Source organism: Dreissena polymorpha, chromosome 5, assembly GCF_020536995.1.
Source record: "Dreissena polymorpha isolate Duluth1 chromosome 5, UMN_Dpol_1.0, whole genome shotgun sequence".
Taxonomy (NCBI): domain Eukaryota; kingdom Metazoa; phylum Mollusca; class Bivalvia; order Myida; family Dreissenidae; genus Dreissena; species Dreissena polymorpha.
The window spans coordinates 4,416,404-4,439,000 of record NC_068359.1 but is presented as its reverse complement, the minus strand read 5'-3'; the positions used below and the strand labels follow the sequence as shown (position 1 = coordinate 4,439,000).

General features: G+C 35.3%; 1 long non-coding RNA gene across 1 annotated transcript; it reads left to right on the top strand.

Annotated features, from left to right (window-relative positions):
* Nucleotides 1-342: 342 nt before the first annotated feature.
* Nucleotides 343-22,122, top strand: LOC127832318 (uncharacterized). Its single transcript, XR_008026783.1, has 3 exons — nt 343-665; nt 7,695-7,811; nt 21,886-22,122. It is a non-coding gene; the product is annotated as an uncharacterized LOC127832318 (long non-coding RNA).
* Nucleotides 22,123-22,597: the final 475 nt, after the last annotated feature.

Below are 22,597 nucleotides of genomic sequence, written 5' to 3'. Positions count from 1 at the left end.
TCCATATACCATACAAATGTATTGGGGAATCAATCAAATTGGCATTATATGTGTCTATCTGAGAAAAGGGAAACTCATTTGAAATTCTGACTAAATTTTATGATTTTGAACAAAAATAAGATGCGCTGGGTATACTATGCAGGCATCTTTTGTCTGTTAAAAGAATGTGGTGTCTTATACCCTGAAAAATACAGTATTTAATGTACGTCAAATTGTGAATGAATGTATTTGAAGAACTTTAATCTCTCACAAAAATGAACAGTTTATAACAACTTATAATCAGGAGAGTCTAGTTACTAGTTACATTAGACGAAACCCATGACTTTGAGAAATATGGGATACCAAAGGGGTCGAAACTTTAACTTCTGCTCGAGCAGAAAAAAATGCTGCTCGAGCAGCATTTAAATGCTGCTCGACCAGCAAAATGCTGCTCGAGCAGCAAATTTACTGCTCGACCAGCATTTTTTCTGCTCGTGCAGAAAAATCCTGCTCGACCAGCATTTATTTTTAGATTATGGCATTAGCCAATCAGAACTCTTGTTATATTTGCCTTTTGGTGCGAAACTGGTTTGTTTGGAAAAAATGGCTGCTGCCATGATGGTGCCTTTTTCACATCTTCTGCAAGTTTATGTGACGACCTGTTTAAAGTTTAACATTGACACGCGGTAAGTGCTTTATATTTTGGCTGTTAAAACTTTTGCGAAAATCACGACAATGACTGATAAGAATTGCTCAATGGGTGCGCAAGTGTAGGTTCTCTGTTTCTATCGATTTATTTTCTTAATGATTCTTAATAATTGCTTCCGTCAAAGGTGCCGATTGCCTGTGATTGTGCCTTTCTGGTTAACATTGTTTACGTTTCTCGTTCTCCCCATACATGTCCTAACTTTTACAATTATCCAAAATATCATGTCTGTTAACCAGTTCTCAGTGCCCCAGATAAGCTGCGTATCTGCGTCTTTCACCCTATTAAAATGTTTAAAAATGCAAAGAAATACAATATCATGAGTATTGAAAACGCAACCAATTTGACTTTTACGCAAATTCGTCAAATTAACGATACAAAACTTCGATTAAAAATGATTTGCTCATTTTAGGTATTTTCTCTTTGGAATTATTATCGTAACGCGGTGACGCTTACATTCAGCAAGCTCAGCAAACGGTCATAGTTATTCAAACGCTATGCGTTTTCAATCTGACCTAATTCGTCACCCATTGTGCATGTATTTGTAAAGCGTCTGTACTTTCAGTTTCTATTACAATGCGAAATAAAAATAGCTAAGAGAGGTCGAAAGACGTCTGAGAATGTTGCGCCAAAATATCAGCCGATCGCAAACTTTTTTGAATCAAGAAAGCAAGAGCCAATAAGTGCCGAATCATTCGTGTTATCGATTTTGTTAGAAACTGTGTATACAGCAGTTGAGTTGACATCCAAAAAACATGATGGAAAGTCTGTGACTTAACAAACCTGTCAAAAGTATAAAAAGGCATGTCATTGGTTAGAAATTGTCGACATTTTTTAAAGTTTATATCATGGACAGTTTAAAGGATTAAAGATATTAGGAAACATCAGTTTATTAAAATGTATGATGATAGTTTACAGTTCTATTGAATCAATACAAGTGTGCAGCGTCAACGGAAGTAAATCAGCAATTATTTTAAGGTATGCATTTTTATTACTCATTTCACTCTATACGAAGAATGAAATCACCCTATTTTTCAAAATCAATGGTTGAAAACCCTATTTCCCAAATAATTATCTGGGGCACTGAGTTCTCGAGGACTTTTCTCAATTTCAATGTAAATTATTTTTCACCGAGGCCAATTAGCTTGTTCAAAGCTAACAACAGGTAAAATGTGAGTTGTGTCTGAATTACAAGTTGTTTAATTTTTCATAATTGAAATGTTTACAATTTACTATTTATTGAATAACTTGGCAGTGGATAATTAAGTTCTGGGATGTTATTTTTAGCTCTGAACTGCGAAAAAATTGCATAATAATAACATTGGTGGCACTATAATGAGTTACCTTTCATCTGTCCTTCCATTTAAATGTCCCTAAAGCAGACTTCCCAAACTTTGCAGAAAGAGTTTAGGCATTGTTTTACACACTCATTTTAACCATGGCATGCTATTGTACAACATGTCTTGACGGAAATAATTTCGATAAAAAATATTTGCAGGAAATAATTTTTCCATTGCGAATCGTTTGTATCTTTTTATCTTTATTCTGAAATGCCCCTCTTAAGAATAATGTCATGTATAGCTGGTTTAGAATTAAGGATGATGATATGTCCTAACAGCATTTTGTCATGTCATTTACTGTACTTCTTAACCTACATGTATTTGAATATTCAGTCCCCATATAACTACGCCCATATGTTGTGGACATTTTCATACAAGAATACAAACAGGAATATGTATTGGAGTTTGCTGTATAAATTGACAGTCAATCGGAGGGTAACAGGTTTATTTTTAACCAGATGTGAGGAACTAAACGCAATTTGCAGGGAAAAAAATATATCCCTTAATACCACTTAAGTATATTTGCATCAAAGGAGCTCTGGTGTTGTGAGGTTGAAGAAACTAGTGTTGAATCTAAAACATTAAGCATCATGAACTCAAAAGTGAGAAGCCAAGTCAGACACTGCTAAATGTAAAAAAATCTGTCAGATGTTTGGTCTGACAGGCTAGGAAATTCTGTCAGACTGAAGGATAATTTTTGGATTCTACTTATTAGCATACCTGATAATAGCATATTTATGTTATTAGCATATAGAATGTCAAAGCACAGATTAATTCTTATATTTTAATGTATTTTTCTTCTATTAATAGCATAATTTTTAACCCCAATATTCAGAATTCACTTAAAGTCTTTATAGCATATAGAACATTCTCAGAATGCCAAGAAAATATGCTTTAAATCTGCTAAAAAATGCTCAAATGCAAATGCAAATACCTTAGAATACAATTCCATTTGATAAAAAGTTATCTTAAACATCAATCATATACAATGTTGCATTTACATTTCACTTTGACGATCAATTATTAACAGATTTGACTTATTGTATGCCCCCAGTTGCTATATTTATGCTAAAATGTGTGTTCCTGTTAATAGCATATTCCTGTTATTAGCATAATTTTTGCTGACATGGTATGCTAAGAACAGGAATCCACTGTAGCAACATATTAATCAGGTATTATGGTTTGAATCCGTGAACTATTATTTTTAATGGTGAAAGAAAATCTCCATTGCGCGTTTTCAAAAATTCCTAATCAAGCTTGGTAAAAGAACACACAGAATAGCAAATTTAATACAGCGCCAAGTTCCGGGTAAAAATGATTGATATTTTTTATATTCCGTAAAGACAAATGCCGCATCATGTCCTATGGGTGATTTAAAAAATAATGAAGCCTAAATAAAACATGCATTTATTTTCATACCATTAAGCATGTTTGAGTTCTTTTTCTATCTTACAGAAGTGTTTCCATGTGATTAACTTAAATGTGAAAATTCTTCTCAATAACTTGCTTCATTAACAAAATATATTGAACAATATCCTTAAAATTGCCCCAAGTGTACTGGTTTTGCGTGACATTTTTTGTAAAAGGCAATTTTCAATTTTATACTTCAATAAAACTTTCAGAAATATAAGGTATTGCCAGATTTGTTTGTTTTGGATTAAGCTTCAACACCTTGTTTCGGAGGCATTTTTTCTGTATTATATATGACTAAGTTACACAAAGTTAAAGCAGGTTTTCATCCGGGGATTCGAGAAAATATCATAACACATTTTATTTAAAAGGTAGATTCTAATTAGTTTGTATTATACATCAGCGGCTCGACTAGAGCCAATCAAAAGACTTGCTGGAGTCTTCAAGCCTCATTCGGTTAATTTAACTCAGCGTTCATTGCTACACTTTTGACTCATACACAAGATGGTTTGTGCTTATCGTGATTCGCGTATGCGGTAATGGATACAGTTCAGCAATGCGTCCGAGTGGACGCACATATTTCAAAACGATGCGTCTATTTCGATATTAATTTGTGCGTCATAGACGCGAGACGCACATGTAGATTATACCCTGGAATAACTAAATCAACAAAAGGTTACCAGACAACCACTTTTGAATGGCCCACGTACATTTGTTCAAAACACATTAAATTAAAAATTAATATTTATTATAATGTGATACATTGTAATGGTTTAATTATACTCTTAGCATTGAAGTGCAATTTTATGCCTGGGACTTCCAAAATTTAATGCTTACAAATGGCTAACATGAGAAGGCTGAACTCCAAGGTCAAAGTCGCACTTACAGGTCAATAGTCAAATATGGCTATTAACAGGTTGTGTTTGACATAAGCGTAGTTTTGCGACAAAAGTGGAATGTGGGGGCAACTGTGCCTTATGAACACGTCTTTTTTTTTAGGTCTATCATATTTTTCTTTTACTAAGTTCATGCCTTCTATCAGGTAAATTTGTGTCCGTGAACTCATATGAGCTCTTAAGGGCCATCATGGCCCGCTTGTTATGTTAAATAGCTACCGTAGGTTTCCACGTATAGCGCGCAGTTTTTTACCTCCAAAAATCAAATTAAAAAGTTGATGCGCGTTATACATTGATACAACGCTATCCTGGCTGCTAAATTGGTAAAAATATGTTGTGTAATCGTAAATAATCAAAATGGCCGCCATGTTTTTTTTCCAGAAAACCACCACCCTATAATCTTACTGACTGAGGGGCCATTGTCGAAACAACCATAAGTCGCTACTGGTAGGTATGAACGCTGTAGAAGAAGTTTTGTCAAAATAAATTTGTTTGAATAAACTTGCGGACATTTCTTTGTTTGTGTTTTAACACTTCCTTTTCGATGAATTCCGATGGGGATTGTTGTCGAGAGCAGGCAAAGGTAGGTGCGAACGAGGTCTTTTTACGGGTAACGGTAGGTGTGAAAGGGGATCATTTTGCACTTCGTAATTGGCAGATGATATTGAGTAATATGTGCCACGACTTGTGACAATATGCAATTGCATTTTGTGTGTATAAATATTCAACGTTCAACTGTGGTGTTTCAAACTATCGTTAGCAATCGCCTGAACTACAACACAGAGAGATATTGACATCGTCCTTCGCCCGCATACCTCAACAATTGTATCCCTGTCTTCTATGCGTAATTCAAATTTACCGGTAATGCCCACGCTTTCCCCGAGGAAAAATCACACGATGTACACTAATTCTTATTTTCTCACGTTTTTCACGAAATGCACGTGGACTGTTAATCTTTTGCAAGAAAATTATAAAATTGTCAGAAAAGTATAGTGCTATGCAACCCCTGCTCCTAATCATAATGACGCTTCCTATTTTGAATGCTTAATTAAGCTTTCCAATGCCCCGGATTATTGGACTGTGTAATAGTAAAATGGCGGCCATTTTCGGTCCAATTTGGTGGTTTTATTGTCTTGAAATATTTTTTTCTCCATTTTTGCATTTAAAAAACAGCCTGCGCGCTATACACGGGTGCGCGCTATACGTGGAAACCTACGGTACTTTTTTTCAAAAATCTGTAAAATTGATAATTTTTAAATGTGTGAAAACAACACAGACTTCAATTGGTATTAGTCTAATTAAGTCTACAACAAACATTTGACATTTTGCAATACATGTATAGCAAAACCATAATTTATATTTAATGAAATTTTATATAATACAGTTTAGAAAATGTCTATATGTGTGTCACACAAATAATAGAACATACATTATGCCACAGTGGATGATTGGTGTTTGAGACGCAGTTCGTAGTTCGGAAGACGCGCAAAAGCAACTCACAAAGTGTTGATTATTTTAGTGTTTATTTTCATAAAGTACTCAATTAACAGCAATAATAACAATTATCTTTAGATAACACAGTTCTGACACACAGGATTAATTGTTTAGTTAAATTAATGTTTGTTTAGAAGCAATGTTTTCTTGTTACGTTTAATGCAATTTATATATGTATCACAGAATAACACAAAGTCAAGTAAACAAGGACTTTACACATTTTTATCCCCCGCCAAAGGCGGAGGGATATAGTTTTGGTGTTGTCCGTCAGTCTGTCAGTCTGTCATCTGTTAGTCCATCCATCACAAACTTTTCAGGTCTATATCTCAGAAACTATAATTATAAGAATTTGCATCATGAAACTTAATGAATTTATAGATATCAATGAGGAGAAGTGCCGTGTAGAAGAACCATAACCCTACACTTTCTTAAATAAGGGTTATTGCTCTTTGTTGTTTTTGTATGATGTAACTTTTCAGGGCTATATCTCAGACACGATACAAGATTTCAACATGAAACTTCATGGGCGTATAGATATTAATAAGGAGAAGCTCCATGCACAAGAACCATAACCCTTTACTTTCTTAAATGAGAGTTATTGCCATTTGTTGTTTTTGTATGATGTAACTTTTCAGGGCTATATCTCAGATATGATACAAGTTTTCAACATGAAACTTCATGGGCGTATAGATATTAATAAGGAGAAGCTCCATGCACAAGAACCATACCCCTACACTTTTTTAAATAAGAGATATTGCCCTTTGTTTTTTTGTATGATGTAACTACAAAAAAGTAAGAAAAGGCACAACCCTACAAATAAGCTTTAATTAAGTTATTCACCCATCAATAAACAAAATTTATTTGGTGGGGGATATCAATTAAACGAATTTTCTTGTTGTTTATATTATAAAAGTGAGGACTTCATATAAAATTTATTTATCAAAATGAAGACTTGCCCTAAATTAGTTGTTTGCAAATAAGAATTTTCCCCAAAAATCTTTATATAATTTAAAGTGAGGACTTAAGACACACAATTCATTTGATGAAAATAAAGACTTGTCCTACAATTTTTTTTTTTGGAAAATAATAATTTTCTCAAATAAATGTGAGAACTTGATACACAATTCATTTGATCAAAATAATACTTTTCCTTCAATTACAATGTAGTTTTTTTTTGTTAAATAAGATTTTTCTCAAAAACATTCTAATCAATCAAAATGAGGACTTTACACAGAACTTATTTTATTATAAAAGTGAGGACTTGACACACAGATTGATTTATCATAAAAGTGAGGACTTAATGCACACTTCATTTTATCAAAATGATGATTTCCCCTTTAATTAGTTTTTTCAAAATAAGATCTTTTTTTAAAAAGTATTTGCAATCAAAATGAGGACTTTACACAAAACTTATTTTATTATAAAAGTAAGGACTTGACACACATATTGATTTATCATAAAAGTGAGGACTTAATGCACACTTCTTTTTATCAAAATGATGACTTGCCCTTCAATTAGGTTTTTTGAAAATAAGAACTTTCTCAAAAAAATTATTTGCAATCAAAATGAGGACTTTACACAAAACTTATTTTATTATAAAAGTGAGGACTTGACATACAATTGATTTATCATAAAAGTGAGGACTTGATACACAATTCATTTGATCAAAATGATGACTTGCCCTTCAATTAGGGTTTTTGAAAATAAGAATTAACCTCCAAAAACTCTTTATTTCATCAAAATGAGTTCTTAACATACAATTCTTGGCAAGCATGTCTTATGAATCATTTCCTGAATACAATAATTAGATGGACACTGGACAGTTATGTAGATTGATGTTGTGATTAAGCTTTCGATTTTGTGATGCAGGAGATGATGCCAATGATTCACCATTAGAAGATATGACGGTAACAGTGGTCCAGAACTTGGCTCAACCAGAGTTCCACCAACATTGCAACATGCACACAACCAGCAAAACATACCAAGGTACTTGGGAGAGAAAATATTTGGTGCTCATATTCAACCATTCTTGTAAAACTTCAACGCGGACAAGTTTATGGAAGTTGTGACAAAGGATTGCTCTCTTTCTTGTGAAACAGCTGGTAAGGCTGGTGATGCCCCAGATGCACTAGAAGACATTAATTTTTAGCTTGTCTATTGTATATGAAATATATATAGTGGAGCTATCCTACTCAACCCGGGATCGGCTTCCCGTAAGCGTAAGCGTGCAAATGTTAAAGTTTGCGTACTACCCCAAATATTTCCTATGTCCCTTGACAAATTTCTTAAATATTTTGCATACTTCTTTACCAACATGACCCCAACTTACAAACAAGAGCAGGCAACTGTATCAATCATTTTATAAGAATAATGGCCTTTTTTCCACTTAGAATATGCATATTATTAATAACTCTATGTAAAAGTTTGCGAACCACCCCAGATATTTCCTATGTCCCTTGACATATTGCTTTAATATTGTGCATACTTCTTTACCAACATGACTCAAATTTGACCCTGCCTTGGGGGGTCAAAAAATTGAAAATTTGCTTATTATATAAGGCCTATTTTGTGAAAACTTTAAAAAATCTTTACATCCATAACCATTGGGCCTAGGGCTACCAAATTTGGTATGTAGTGACATCTAATAGTCCTCTACCAAGTTTGTTCAAATTATGCCCCTGGGGTCAAATTTGACCCTGCCCTGGGGGTGTCAAAAATCGAAAATTTGCTTATATAAGGCCTATTTTGTGCAAACTTTAAAAATCTTCTTGTCCTAACCGTATGGCATAGGGCTACCAAATTTGGTATGTAATGACATCTTATGGTCCTCTACCAAGTTTGTTCAAATTAAGCCCCTGGGATCAAATTTGACCGTTCCCCAGGGGTCACAAAATTGAACATATGCTTATATTGGGCCCATTTTGTGCAAACTATAAAAATCTTCTTGTCCATAACCATTGGACCTATTTCTACTAAATTCGGTAGGTAGTGACATATAATAGTTCTCTACCTAGTTTGTTCAAATTATGCCCCTGGGAACAAATTTGACCTTGCTCCAGGGGTCACAAAAATGAGCATATGCTTAAATAAGGCCTATTGTGTGCAAACTTTAAAAATCTTCTTGTTCTTAATTATAGAGCCTAGGGCTACTAAATTTGGTATGTAGTGATATCTAATAGTCCTCTACCAAATTTGTTCAAATTATTTCCCTGGGCTCAAATTTGACCCGGCCCCGGGGGTCACAAAACTGAACATATGACGTTTACCAGTGGAGATTACTGCGGCCGTTTGGCTGTGACCAACAACAACATCAACATCTTGTAAACATGAGATAAAACCCTGTAATTTAGTGCCATTTTAGGTCAGATGGTGACTGCTTACAAAGGCATTGAAGTAAGAACATATGTGTTATGAATGTTTTTCTTACAAACTGAAAAAAGTCGGGTTTTATTTAAATATGTTGAAAGTGACCATATATCTGGATGAAAATATTTTGGATGACATGTTAATTTCATGTCTTTTTTTGTAGTGTTAAAACCAGTTTAATAATATATTATTGATTTTAAAAACACAACTTCCATGAACATAATTATTTCAAGAAAAGTCAATATATGATACTGCAAGGTAAACTCAAACTTTGTATCCAAGAAAAGGTGTTGAAATTAATGAAGTGCAATGTTCTTAACTATCGTATATGCTGCTTTTTAATAACTAATGATTCATTGTTCCATTTGTGAATCGTGACTCATGAATTGTGGATATGATTGTCAATTGCTCAACAATCCATATATATTTCTGACCATTTTATAATTTTCTTAATATAAGTTATGAATTGATCTTAGAAGTCAAATGTATTACTTAATTAAAAACATTTATAAATATAAAGAAATAATCTTTAGATTATCATAATATTCTCAGGCCTGTTGGTCTAAGGGATGTGTGGGTTGATGAGCAATTTCTCCTTTTATCACAATTATTTCTACCCTACCTGATCATTTCCTTCATATTCCATTTTAATGTAATTGACATCTGCAACCTCTTTCAAATTGGGAAAGTCCAAAATGTGTCGTTTGGTAAAGGTTTAAGGCATTTTCATTCCTATGGGTCTTGAGAATCTGTTTCAAATCAAATGCGTAGATTTGATCGTCGGCGTCTAAAAATATGTGAAATAGAAAGAACGACAATATCTTTTGGAGAGATAAATGTACCTACGTTATAAGCAAAGGACCTGTGCAACAATTCCCGGGCTTTTAAGTCTGTTTAGTTAACACGCTAGTAACTTTTTCCATTTATAAAAATGCTCACCCTTCCAAATTTAAACCCCCAGTGGGACGAGGGATAGAAAGAGAAAGTCACATGCTTGAGTACATTTCAACCCATGCGCATTGCACGTTTTTTTTCGCAAAGAAAAAACAGTGGAGCGATACAGGGCTATCATGGCCCTCTTGTTTTGAATATACAGTTATTATATATGACTTATTACTTATTAAAGATCTTTGCTAAAAGAATATACAAACAAGACTTAATATCTCGGCTATCAAAACTGATTTATATAGTTATCATTATAGTATTCAGATATTACATACTGATATCCATACACAAATTCTGGCATTCATTTATTTTCCTTGTCTTGACACTTTCTTCCAACAAATAACCACTTACTGTTAGATCAGCAATATTCGGACAGGTAAACTCTATCTAAAACCATGGTAAAGTCTAACCCCATTATTGCAGTTTATGGTTTATGTATAAATATGTGAAGTACATGTATGATTATAAAATATATATATAATGGACATGCTTTGCCTTAAAAATGTTCTTTGGTCCAATTATGACATTTAAAAATTATTCAGTACCCATGCTTCAATAGCTCGTATAATCAGATTACCCTACCCATTGAATACCTGAACATTGTAATATATTTATAAGATATAATCGCTCCGCAAATTTCTTTGTGTGAGTGTAGTGTCAGGCAATTTGAAAAAGATCTACAATAAATTGAATTTCTTTCATATCATACCTTCCAAATCACTCGAAGCCTTTGACTAGTAATGGCTGCAATATGAGAACCATAGCTGAAACTTTCAATTTAAAATCCACTGGTGATCAGCAATTTAACGAACTTGTTCGAACATTTGGCCATTATTGAGGAGGGCATATTTTAGTCACACCTTACCTCTAATTCTGAGTTCTTGTGTGTGTATGTGTGTAAGTATTCTGTATGAAATTAGTATCATCTCTGTAATTTGTGCATTCCTAGAAGGATTTCAATGTCATTTCATATTTATGCCCCCCTTCGAAGAAGAGGAGGTATATTGCTTTGCACATGTCGGTCGGTCTGTCGGTCCGTCGGTCCGTCCACCAGGTGGTTTCCGGATGATAACTCAAGAATGCTTAGGCCTAGGATCATGAAACTTCATAGGTAGATTGATCATGACTCGCAGATGACCCCTATTGATTTTGAGGTCACTCGGTCAAAGGTCAAGGTCACGGTGACCCGAAATAGTAAAATGGTTTCCGGATGATAACTCAAGAAGGCTTATGCCTAGGATCATGAAACTTGATAGGTACATTGATCATGACTGGCAGATGACCCCTATTGATTTTGAGGTCACTAGGTCAAAGGTCAAGGTCACAGTGACTCAAAATAGTAAAGTGGTTTCCCAATGATCACTCAAGAAAGCTTATGGCTAGGATCATGAAACTTCATAGGTACATTGATCATGACTCGCAGATGACCCCTATTGATTTTCAGGTCACTAGTCAAAGGTCAAGGTCAAAGTGACAAAAAACTTTTTTACAAAATGGCTGTCACTACAACTGAGAGCCCATATTTTATATTTGCCTGACTACAGTACAGACACAGTGTACTTAAACAAAAAGCCCGTCAGCAGTGTTCTTTTTTCTCGATGGGTGACACTTCCCGGGGGATGGACACTCTACTTACCGCGTTGTTTGGCCGTCATTCACCTTGTTTCACGATGAAAAGGAGTCGGCAACATGGGAATTGGAAATATGCATTCCGCAAACTAGGATACATTGTAAATAACCGAAATAATAAATATTCGGCCGATGGGGAAATGGCAAAAAATGACTTCGCAAACTGACAATCTGAAATTCAAAATTCAGCAATCCGGTACAAAGATAGCGACGATCACAGCTTCATTGCTTTATTTGTCCGTTTCACCAATTTTAGATTTTTAACTGTGTAGAGGTTAAACCACTTTCGACAGCTAATTGGTGTTTATCTGTTGTGTAATGCCAATAAAGTTGTGAAAAACTAAAGAGTCAGTGTTTATTACATGTATTCCCTATCAGAGCTGTATGTGTAAGAAAAATAAATGAAATTATGAAGATGATTTATATACATGCTAACTGTTAACAGATATTCATTTTCATTTTTACCCGTTACGGTTATCAGAAAGTCCCCAGGAAGCACTTTTTTTTCATAATTTGTATGACACAATAAAACATTATTTGTACATGATCGTATTGCATTTAATCTAAATAAAATTTGCTCGTCCAATGAAAGTTGTGTCCCATAATGCATTGTACTCTTTACACTTCTGATGAATGGTGTAGGCCTCAGATTTTGGCTTTTTGAGAAAAAAAAACTGTTGAAAACATGCCCCCGGGGTAAATTTTGGCCATGCCCCGTTACCCAGGTGAGTGATAAAGGGCATTTTTTCAATCTTGTCTAAAAAAATTCATAAATATAACAATGTTTCATTATAAATTTCTGCTTGAAAAGAGAGAATATGTATTGCTTAAATAAGGTTTATAGTAAATTAAAAACAGCGTTATTACATGTATACCCCTTTAAGCTACTGTAATCCTTTAGTTCAGAAACATTTCAAACAGCTTTATGGGGAACAAAATAATGTTTTATGGTCCAACCAGTTTGTATAATGTTTTAAAACTATTCAATATTCCCCACAGGATTTTGAATAGCTCAACAAATGAGATATTTTACACCTAAAGAAGATTCCTTTGTGTGAAATAGACATGCTCAAATATCCACAAACATTTTTTATGCTCCCCCAAAATTTATTTTGGGGGGAGCATATTGTCGCCGCTTCTTCTGTTCGTCTGTGTGTCCGTCCGTGCACAATTTTTGTCCGGGCTATTTTTCAGCAACTCATGACCGGAATTCAATGAAACTTTATGGGAAGTTTCACTACCAAGAGGAGATGTGCATATTATCAGCGGGTTCTGGTCGGATGATTTTTCACAGAGTTATGGCCCTTTGAAATTTTCCATTAACTGTACATATAGTGCAATTCTTGTCCGGGCTATTTCTCAGCAACTAATGACCGTAATTCAATGAAACTTTATGGGAAGCTTCACTACCAAGAAGAGATGTGCGTATTATTAGCGGGGTCTGGATGTGATCACCAACAACGGGGAGAGACTAGTCAATTCTGCCAACAGAACGACTTGGTCATAGGAGGGACCCTGTTCGCGCACAAGGAGATCCACAAACTTACATGGACATCACCAGACAGCAGGACCCAGAACCAGATCGACCACATCATCATCACCTACACAAGGTCGATATATCGAATTAAATATATCATGCGTCGCCGCGACTGTCAAGAAAAATATTGTGCGTCGCCGCGACTTTTAAGAAAAATATCGTGGGTCGCCGCGACTGTCAAGAGAAATAGCAAGTATCGCTTCGTGTTTCTAGTTTCGCCCTTGATGAAAGAAGTGCAAGATTATATATGGCACTATCAGGATTCCGTATGTTTTAGTATTTGCTCCTTGTTGTCCTGGGTATTGAACCCTCAGGGCAGGCAAGTCTAGTGGTTATGTTTTAGTATTTGCTTCTTTTTGTCCTGGGTTTTGAACCCCCAGTGCAATTTTTGTTTGTATGCCCCCAGTAGGGTGGAATATGGCAGTTTTACTGTTCATCCAATTGTCTGTGAAGTGAACTATTTCTAAATTTGTTAAGTGCTTGATTTAAAATATGTAATTACCACTAAATGTAGATGTAAAATGACACAATTTTCAATCGAAGTTATGTAAATGTTCCTGAATTATTTGCACATGCACTAAACCATGGCAGATTTGCAAAGCCTCTGACAAAGCAATAGATGGTTTACGTGGGTAATGTCTTTGACATATCTTTCTTTTCTTTTTTATTTGAGACATCTTCAGAAACAACGATAATTATTTGTAAAAATGGTTGAGTGTATGAGTGCACATTTGTGTGTCTGTTACTGTATGTATGTGTGTGTTCGGGTTTGTACAGACAGTAACTACATCATTCAGCACATCATTCAGCATGCAATTTTAAAATTAATAATTACAAAAGACCATCATTAGGAGGCGGTGTTTAACATGTTACACCTGTCTACCTTACTTAAAGGTCAAGGGCACACTTACAGGTCGAAGGTAAAATTTGTCCAAACTGTTACTTTGTCATTAATGGAGCAATAACTGACAACAAATGTTCACCGGTTTGTGTTAAGACCCATGTTCCCGGCTCAAAGTCAGACTAAAAGGTCAATGGTCAATCCAAACTGATACTTCAATAGTAATTATGCACTTCTTAAATAACTTGCCAAATGTGTTTAACAGTTACATGTAGAAACCTCTTTCATGTTCCCTTAAAGGTTAAGGTAACACTTAGATGTCAGTTGTCATATTTGAGCATTATACAGCTTGGCGAAACTTAAAAATGGTCACGCATAAGGCATGTCTCCCTAATAATAATTACAGCGTATTATTTTCAGGTTTGCAAAAATGATATATTTTGATGTCAGATAGATCATGTGTTATTGCAAATTTAAACAAATTCATTTCAACATGCAATTTCAGCTAAGTAACCAGTTTATGTGATTTGCATAATAATAGCGTGTTCATGTCAACTTGTCAGTGTTATAGTTTATTGTACGTGTATTTCATATTCCTTTTTATTCACTTGTTTGAGAAATGGCTGAAATAAGGAAACATCAGACTTAATCCAAAGCATAAAGTTGTCCACCAAAAATGGACTGAATACAATTTTACATTTATGCTAACTTAATGGCAGTAATAAAAAGCTTGATGGGACAGTCAAGGTCACAAAGATGGCTTGGGACAGCTCTGGTTTGTTTACACCCCTTTTCAGTGTTTACATCCTGTATGCCAAGTAATAATTACTTTACCTTATTAGTGCACATAGCTTTTTAAAGGGGTTTATGGAAAGGGGTTTTATCCTCTGTATAACACTTGCTTTTTTCTTAATATTTTGTTATGTATTTCATTTTCATTTTATGTGATTCAATTGAAAGATGGAATTAACAAATTCCAAAGCAGGGTATTTATCATACAAAGAAACATGATATTCCTGTGGTAACTAAATTTACATTTATAATGATATAAAAATTTAACATTTCGTAACCATATCAGCTATAATCTCTTTTCAGTCGAATAAAACTTTACTGCCATGTCATGTGGTGAATTAAAAAATGACATTTTTTTGGTGTTAATATGATACCATTAACAACTCTGTCATATAATTTTGATATCACATACCACATCAATTATGTTAATTCGTTTAGGATAGGTGGGTTTATTTCAGTTGGATAGCATATATTCAGGTGTTCAGTAGCCTGGTAGGCGCCTTGTATATCATTAAAAGCGGGATAGCATCTTAAAATGTCACATTCAAATGAAATATCACTTTTCACATAGTTTATAGTCACAATGAAACATGTTTGTCTATATTTGTGTATTTGGTATTGCAGGGTATGTTTGTATCACCTGTAGTGATAGCTCTATTCTGTTTACCCTCTGTATACAAAAAACGATCTTGATGAGAAAAGACAGAAACAAACATGTACCGGTATTATTTCTGTAATGCCTTTCTATAATGGACAAAGAAATCTTGATATAATACTCTTAATTTTCTTTTTTGTTTGTATTCAGTGTACTTATTGCAAATGCTAAACCAGGAAATATGAATAAAAGTATGTTTTCATATAACCTTGAAACCTGTGTTGAAAAAGAGAATGTTTTTTTATACGCCCGTATAAAATACGGGACGTATTATGTGAAACCCCTTGGCGGCGGGCGGCGGGCGGCGGGCGGGCGGCGGGCGGCGGGCGGCGGGCGGAAGGCATCACTTTGTCCGGACTCTAATTCAAATTGTATTCATCCGATCTTCACCAAACTTGGTCAGCAGTTGCATCTAGTTGATATCTAGGCCAAGTTCGAATATGGGTCATGCCGGGTCAAAAACTAGGTCATAGGGTCAATAAGTGCATTTTCAAAGGGGCCACTTTGTCCGGACTCTATTTCAAATTGTATTCATCCGATCTTCACCAAACTTGGTCAGCAGTTGCATCTAGTTGATATCTAGGCCAAGTTCGAATATGGGTCATGCCGGGTCAAAAACTAGGTCATAGGGTCAATAAGTGCATTTTCAAAGGGGCCACTTTGTCCGGACTCTATTTCAAATTGTATTCATCCGATCTTCACCAAACTTGGTCAGCAGTTGCATCTAGTTGATATATAGGCCAAGTTCGAATATGGGTCATGCCGGGTCAAAAACTAGGTCATAGGGTCAATTAGTGCATTTTCAACGGCGCCACTTTGTCCGGACTCTAATTCAAATTGTATTCATCCGATCTTCACCAAATTTGGTCATCACTTTGTCCGGACTCTAATTCAAATTGTATTCATCCGATCTTCACCAAACTTGGTCAGCAGTTGCATCTAGTTGATATCTAGGCCAAGTTCGAATATGGGTCATGCCGGGTCAAAAACTAGGTCATAGGGTCAATAAGTGCATTTTCAAAGGGGCCACTTTGTCCGGACTCTATTTCAAATTGTATTCATCCGATCTTCACCAAACTTGGTCAGCAGTTGCATCTAGTTGATATCTAGGCCAAGTTCGAATATGGGTCATGCCGGGTCAAAAACTAGGTCATAGGGTCAATAAGTGCATTTTCAAAGGGGCCACTTTGTCCGGACTCTATTTCAAATTGTATTCATCCGATCTTCACCAAACTTGGTCAGCAGTTGCATCTAGTTGATATATAGGCCAAGTTCGAATATGGGTCATGCCGGGTCAAAAACTAGGTCATAGGGTCAATTAGTGCATTTTCAACGGCGCCACTTTGTCCGGACTCTAATTCAAATTGTATTCATCCGATCTTCACCAAATTTGGTCAGAAGTTGTGTCTAGATGATATGTAGGTCAAGTTCAAATATGGGTCATGCCGGGTCAAAAACTAGGTCACGAGGTTACTTAGTGCATTTCAAGCATTTAGCATGGTGTCCGCTCTCTAATTGAAGTAGTTTTCATCTGATCTTCACCTAATTTGGTCAGAAGTTGTGTCTAGATGATATGTAGGTCAAGTTCGAACATGGGTCATGCCGGGTCAAAAACGAGGTCACATAGTGCATTTCAAGCATTAAGCATGTTGTCCGCTCTTTAATTGAAGTAGTTTTCATCTGATCTTCACCAAATTTAGTCAGATGTTACATCTAAGTGATATCTAGGTCAAGTTCAAATATGGGTCATGCCGGGTCAATAACTAGGTCTTGAGGACACTTTCAAGCATTGAGCATGGTGTCCAAAACCTTCGAACGGGCGTATCTTGTGACAGTTTGGCACTCTTGTTTAAATTTAGGACAATTTTTTGGTTGTGTAGCCCTTATTTCACTAAAATGGACATGTTTTATTTTCAATAATCAGATTTTTCTTGTGATCAGATGGCATCGAAGAGTCGAAAAATTGTTAATAGGTCAAACAAAGGATATCTGAGCTGAGATTCAATTTGTTAACTTATAATATGTTTTGAAAAAATCTCAACAAGATGCTATGCAAACTATGTGTAATTTACTGATATTTTAGTCATAAAGCACAGTGTATTAGAATTTATCATACCACCACATTGATATCTGCCTGATAAAACGTTGCATGATATATTTTTAGCTCACTTGAGACTAGAAGCACATGAGGACGCTCCAACCCAACCCTCAAACCATAATCTGGGACAAGACTATACGCACATGAGGACGCTCCAACCCAACCCTCAAACCATAATCTGGGACAAGACTAGACGCACATGAGGACGCTCCAACCCAACCCTCAAACCATAATCTGGGACAAGACTATACTCACATGAGGTAGCTCCAACCCGACCCTCAAACCATAATCTGGGACAAGACTAGACACACATGAGGATGCTCCAACCCGACCCTCAAACCATAATCTGGGACAAGACTATACTCACATGAGGACGCTCCAACCCAACCCTCAAACCATAATCTGGGACAAGACTATACGCACATGAGGACGCTCAAACCCAACCCTCAAACCATAATCTGGGACAAGACTATACGCACATGAGGACGCTCCAACCCAACACTCAAACCATAATCTGGGACAAGACTATAAGCACATGAGGACGCTCCAACCCAACCCTCAAACCATAATCTGGGACAAGACTATACGCACATGAGGACGCTCCAACCCAACCCTCAAACCATAATCTGGGACAAGACTATACGCACATGCTCTGGGACAAGACTATATGCACATGCTCAAAGCCCAGTTTTCCCAAAACGCGACTCAAATTTTAATGCTTCTCTTACTACATAGAAACCATACAGTGTGAACTTCATTTCAATTTGTAACCCTGATATAGTGATCAGTTATCTCAGCAGTCTCAAACATCTCACTTTTCATTACTCCCCTCAAAATCAGCATTCATATTGGCCGTAAAGAATGTCATAGTGGTATAAAATTGCATAAGCTAAAATTCACCAATCCATACAACTCCATCATCAGACATTCAGTTGCAACCATCCGTTATATATATGAAATTGATGCAACTTTTAATTTATTCAACGTTTTCAAATAAATGAAATACTTAACATATCATATCTTATTATCCATGCATTTGTAGCCGACCGTCAAATATATATCATACATCAAAACATGATACAAAATATATCAAATTTAAAACGCATTTCTACCGAACAAATGTTAAAACATATTCTAGGTCAATCACATTAAATTAAATATATACCCTACAAACACATAATTTTGTTTATTATAATTTCTCAAATATCAAACATATTTTTTATAGGTCAATGACACAAAATTTTAACCCATTTATGCCTAGCGTCCTGAAAAAAAGGACTTTGCAAACAGCGTAGACCCAGATGAGACGCCGCATGATGCGGCATCTCATCTGGGTCTGCGCTGTTTGCTTTAAGGAATTTCTGTAAGAAATATTCTAAATATAGAAATAAATATACTAGACATCCCTTATTTTGGAAATAAATTGATCCAATCTAGAAGGATGGGAGAGTCCACTTGGCATAAATGGGTTAATGACTATTTGATTGAGAACATTACATCAACAAATAGCCTTGACATCAGCTAACCAAACTGATGCGCTACCCTGTCTAATTGGGGTTGGCATGTGAGAGCATCATATGTCAGCGCTAATTAGATAATTAATCTATTTCCAACCGTAATTAATTTATGTATGAAAGGTCTTGTATTAGCAAGGTGTCCCATCAAGCAAATGACACACTTAAGATCAAACCTTTGCATGCTGGGAAATTTGTCGTCTGCTAAAATGTTGTCTGTTTAATTTCTTAAATTAGCATTTTCTTCGATTTTTTTTCAAAAAATACTATCAAAATAGCAAACAGTTTGGATCCTGGTGAGACGCCACGTTCTGTGGCGTCTCATCTGGATCCAAACTGTTTGCAAAGGCCTTCAAAATTTGGTTCCAGCACTGAAAGAGTCAAACAAACCATCAACCTCTTTTTCAAAGGTGTATCATGACCCAGCAGAGGTTTGTATAACCCAGCTATGCAGGTTTATGACAATAATACAATGACCCTGTCACAATTTCCATTGAAGTATTGCATTATTGACTCTATCATTACTTTGTATAATGATTGGGTTATGATAGTATAGGTATTGATGTTTGTGTTAATTTGTATGGTATGCCAGTAGTGTAAATGTTGTAGTTTACATTAATCCTTTGCCAGTTTGTTTTCTGTTTTCTTTGGTTGGATTCTTATTGAATGACACTTAATTGTGTGTATTCTTTTACTTGATTTCTCATTATTTGGCAAGATTGTATTTCTTATTCTGTGACTGGATTCTTTATTCTTTGACTTGATTTCTCATACAATTTAGCAATTTTGACAGTATTCTGTATTTCATATTCTGTGACTCCTAGCTGGTTTTATTAATCTTTGACTTGATTTCTTATTAAGTGGATTCATGGATTGGATTCCCTATTCTTTCAATGGAATCTAAAATCCGTCCTTTTTGTCTGAATTCCCATATTATTTGACTGGATTATGTATTATTATATGTTTTTTTACTGTCTTACTGAATTTCTTGTTTATGCTATATACTTTATTAATGTACATAGCCGGATTCCTCATTTGTTTTCTTAAATCTGTAAGCTTAGTAGTCTTTGGCTTCATTTCTTATCCTTTGGGTTAATTCTTAGATCATTTTGCTAATTTTATTCTTTGGATTAATTACAATTTGTTTGTCTGGATTCTGTGTTGGCTTCATTTATCTATCACCTTCCATTCTTTGACTTGATAGGTTTCTATGTCTATACTGCACTCTTGGGATGTATTGATATGGCTTGGTTATGTCATCAGCAAACTTAAGATTTGTTTGAACTGGGGTAACATAAACATTTAGTGCCTGTTGATGTTAAAGAAGGATGTCTAATGCTTTATCCTGGCAACTATCAACCAACCACATGCTGTTGTTTTAATCGCTTACTTTCATTTTATGAAAGTCCAATGTTTACTTCATGCATTTACTTCATGTGTGTTGTAAAGTACATTTTTAAAGTACATTTCTTTTAGGATGGAGATAAATTATTTTACCCTTTCCCACTCAGAAGCAAAGTGAAAATGGCTGTGTGCAAACAGCATAAACCAGAACAGCTTGCGAGTAACTCGAGTCACTTGCGGACTGTTCAGGTTTTATGCTGTTTGCTGCTCATCAGTATCTAAGGGATGGAAATGAAGCCTTTAAAACATGAATTCAAAGGTAAAAAATGGCCATAAATGAGCTTGTCCGGGCCATAACTATGTTGTTCATTGTGAGATTTTAAAATCATTTGGCACATTTGTTCACCATTATTGGACGGTGTGTCGCGCGAAAGAATTACGTCGATATCTGCAAAGTTCACACTGTGAGTTCAAAGGTCAAAAATGGCCATAAATGATCTTGTCCGGGCCATTACTATGTCATTTATTGTGAGATTTTTAAAAAACCTGGTACATTTGTTCACAGTCATTGGACGATGTGTCATGCGAAAGAATTATGTCGATAACTCCAAGGTCTAGGTCACACTTGGAGTGCACAAGTAAAAAAATGGCCATAAATTTGGACGGCATGTCATGCGAAAGAATTCAAGATTTCAAAAGTCGAAATGGCCATAAATGATAATGGCATTATAATTCTAAAAAATCGCCATAAATTTAATTCTCTTGTTTTGTAAAGACAGCATGCAAAATAGTCTGTGTCAATGCGGCACGTTGGGGTATACATCACGTCTGTGACAAAGCTCTAGTTTGCTTAGTAAAGATCTTCATTAACTTTTATTCAACAAAATAATGGGAGAATGTAGAATATAATCATCGTACCTTTCTGTTGGTGCATTGGTTTTTAGAGCCTTGCATTTTCCTTTAATTTATAAAGGTCATGATATTTCAAACTGTGTTATAGAGTCCCACTTTTGTCAAATAACCCTGAAAATTAGGTTAAACAAGAAGATTACTCATATTTTAATTTATTAATGTGTCATATAATGAAATACAGCATTCTCTTTGCTCCATTATATTATTTTGTATAAAAAGTAGTTTTTTTGTGTCTTAATGTGATTGTATATTTATGATGCATAAAACATGAATACTTTTCACTGTCAAACTATCGTTCTTGCAATTTTATTTTCAGAAATAGTATTTTTTGTGAACACTTAATCTAGTGAATATAATGCTTTTCTTATTGCAAACAAATGTTGTTGTTTTTTACGTTATGTATGAATGACTTTTACTTTATTTCCAGACTGCCGAATGTTTGGTCAGGAAAAAGCATCCCACAATGTTGCGACAGGCCCATGTTTCAGTTTATCGAGACTAGTCGTGAAACACAGACTTCTGATTCATGGAGTGCGGCAAACATATCTGTGCGACTCGTTCACTCCACTGTAAAGACCCGCACGGCATTAAAATGGATATCATCCGACGTTTGCAAACGATGGCTGCATGAGGTCTGCGTCTCACAACCTACATCCCAAGATAGCTTTGTATGTGATGTTTGTATTGCACAATATAGTTGATGTATTGAAACCAGGCTTTAAAAATAAATCAAGGTCAACTACAATCTAAAATTAAAACTAGAAATGGCGCGGCAGAGGCCGACGAGTATCCCCACGCCGCATGTTTGACCCAGGGGCGCCCTAGGTTTGGTAATGGGGCCATGCATAGTCGAGGCTTTGTTGATTCTGGTGGCGGTGAAAATGTTAAAAACGAAGTCCTTAATACAAGAGTAAAATTCACTTAGATTTAGGTCCTCATCCTGCTCTCCTAAAAAATCTAATACTGAATCAACTTCACTGACGTCCATTATGTACATATCATCCTCATTGGAATGAGATGGCTGAACTTGCTCTGTTATAGCCAATCTTCATGCTTCTGCTTTGGAAAAGTTATGTTTTGAGGTTAAATGGTTGACTAAATAGTAGCGTCTCAGAAATTTTATATCGCAATCTTGTACA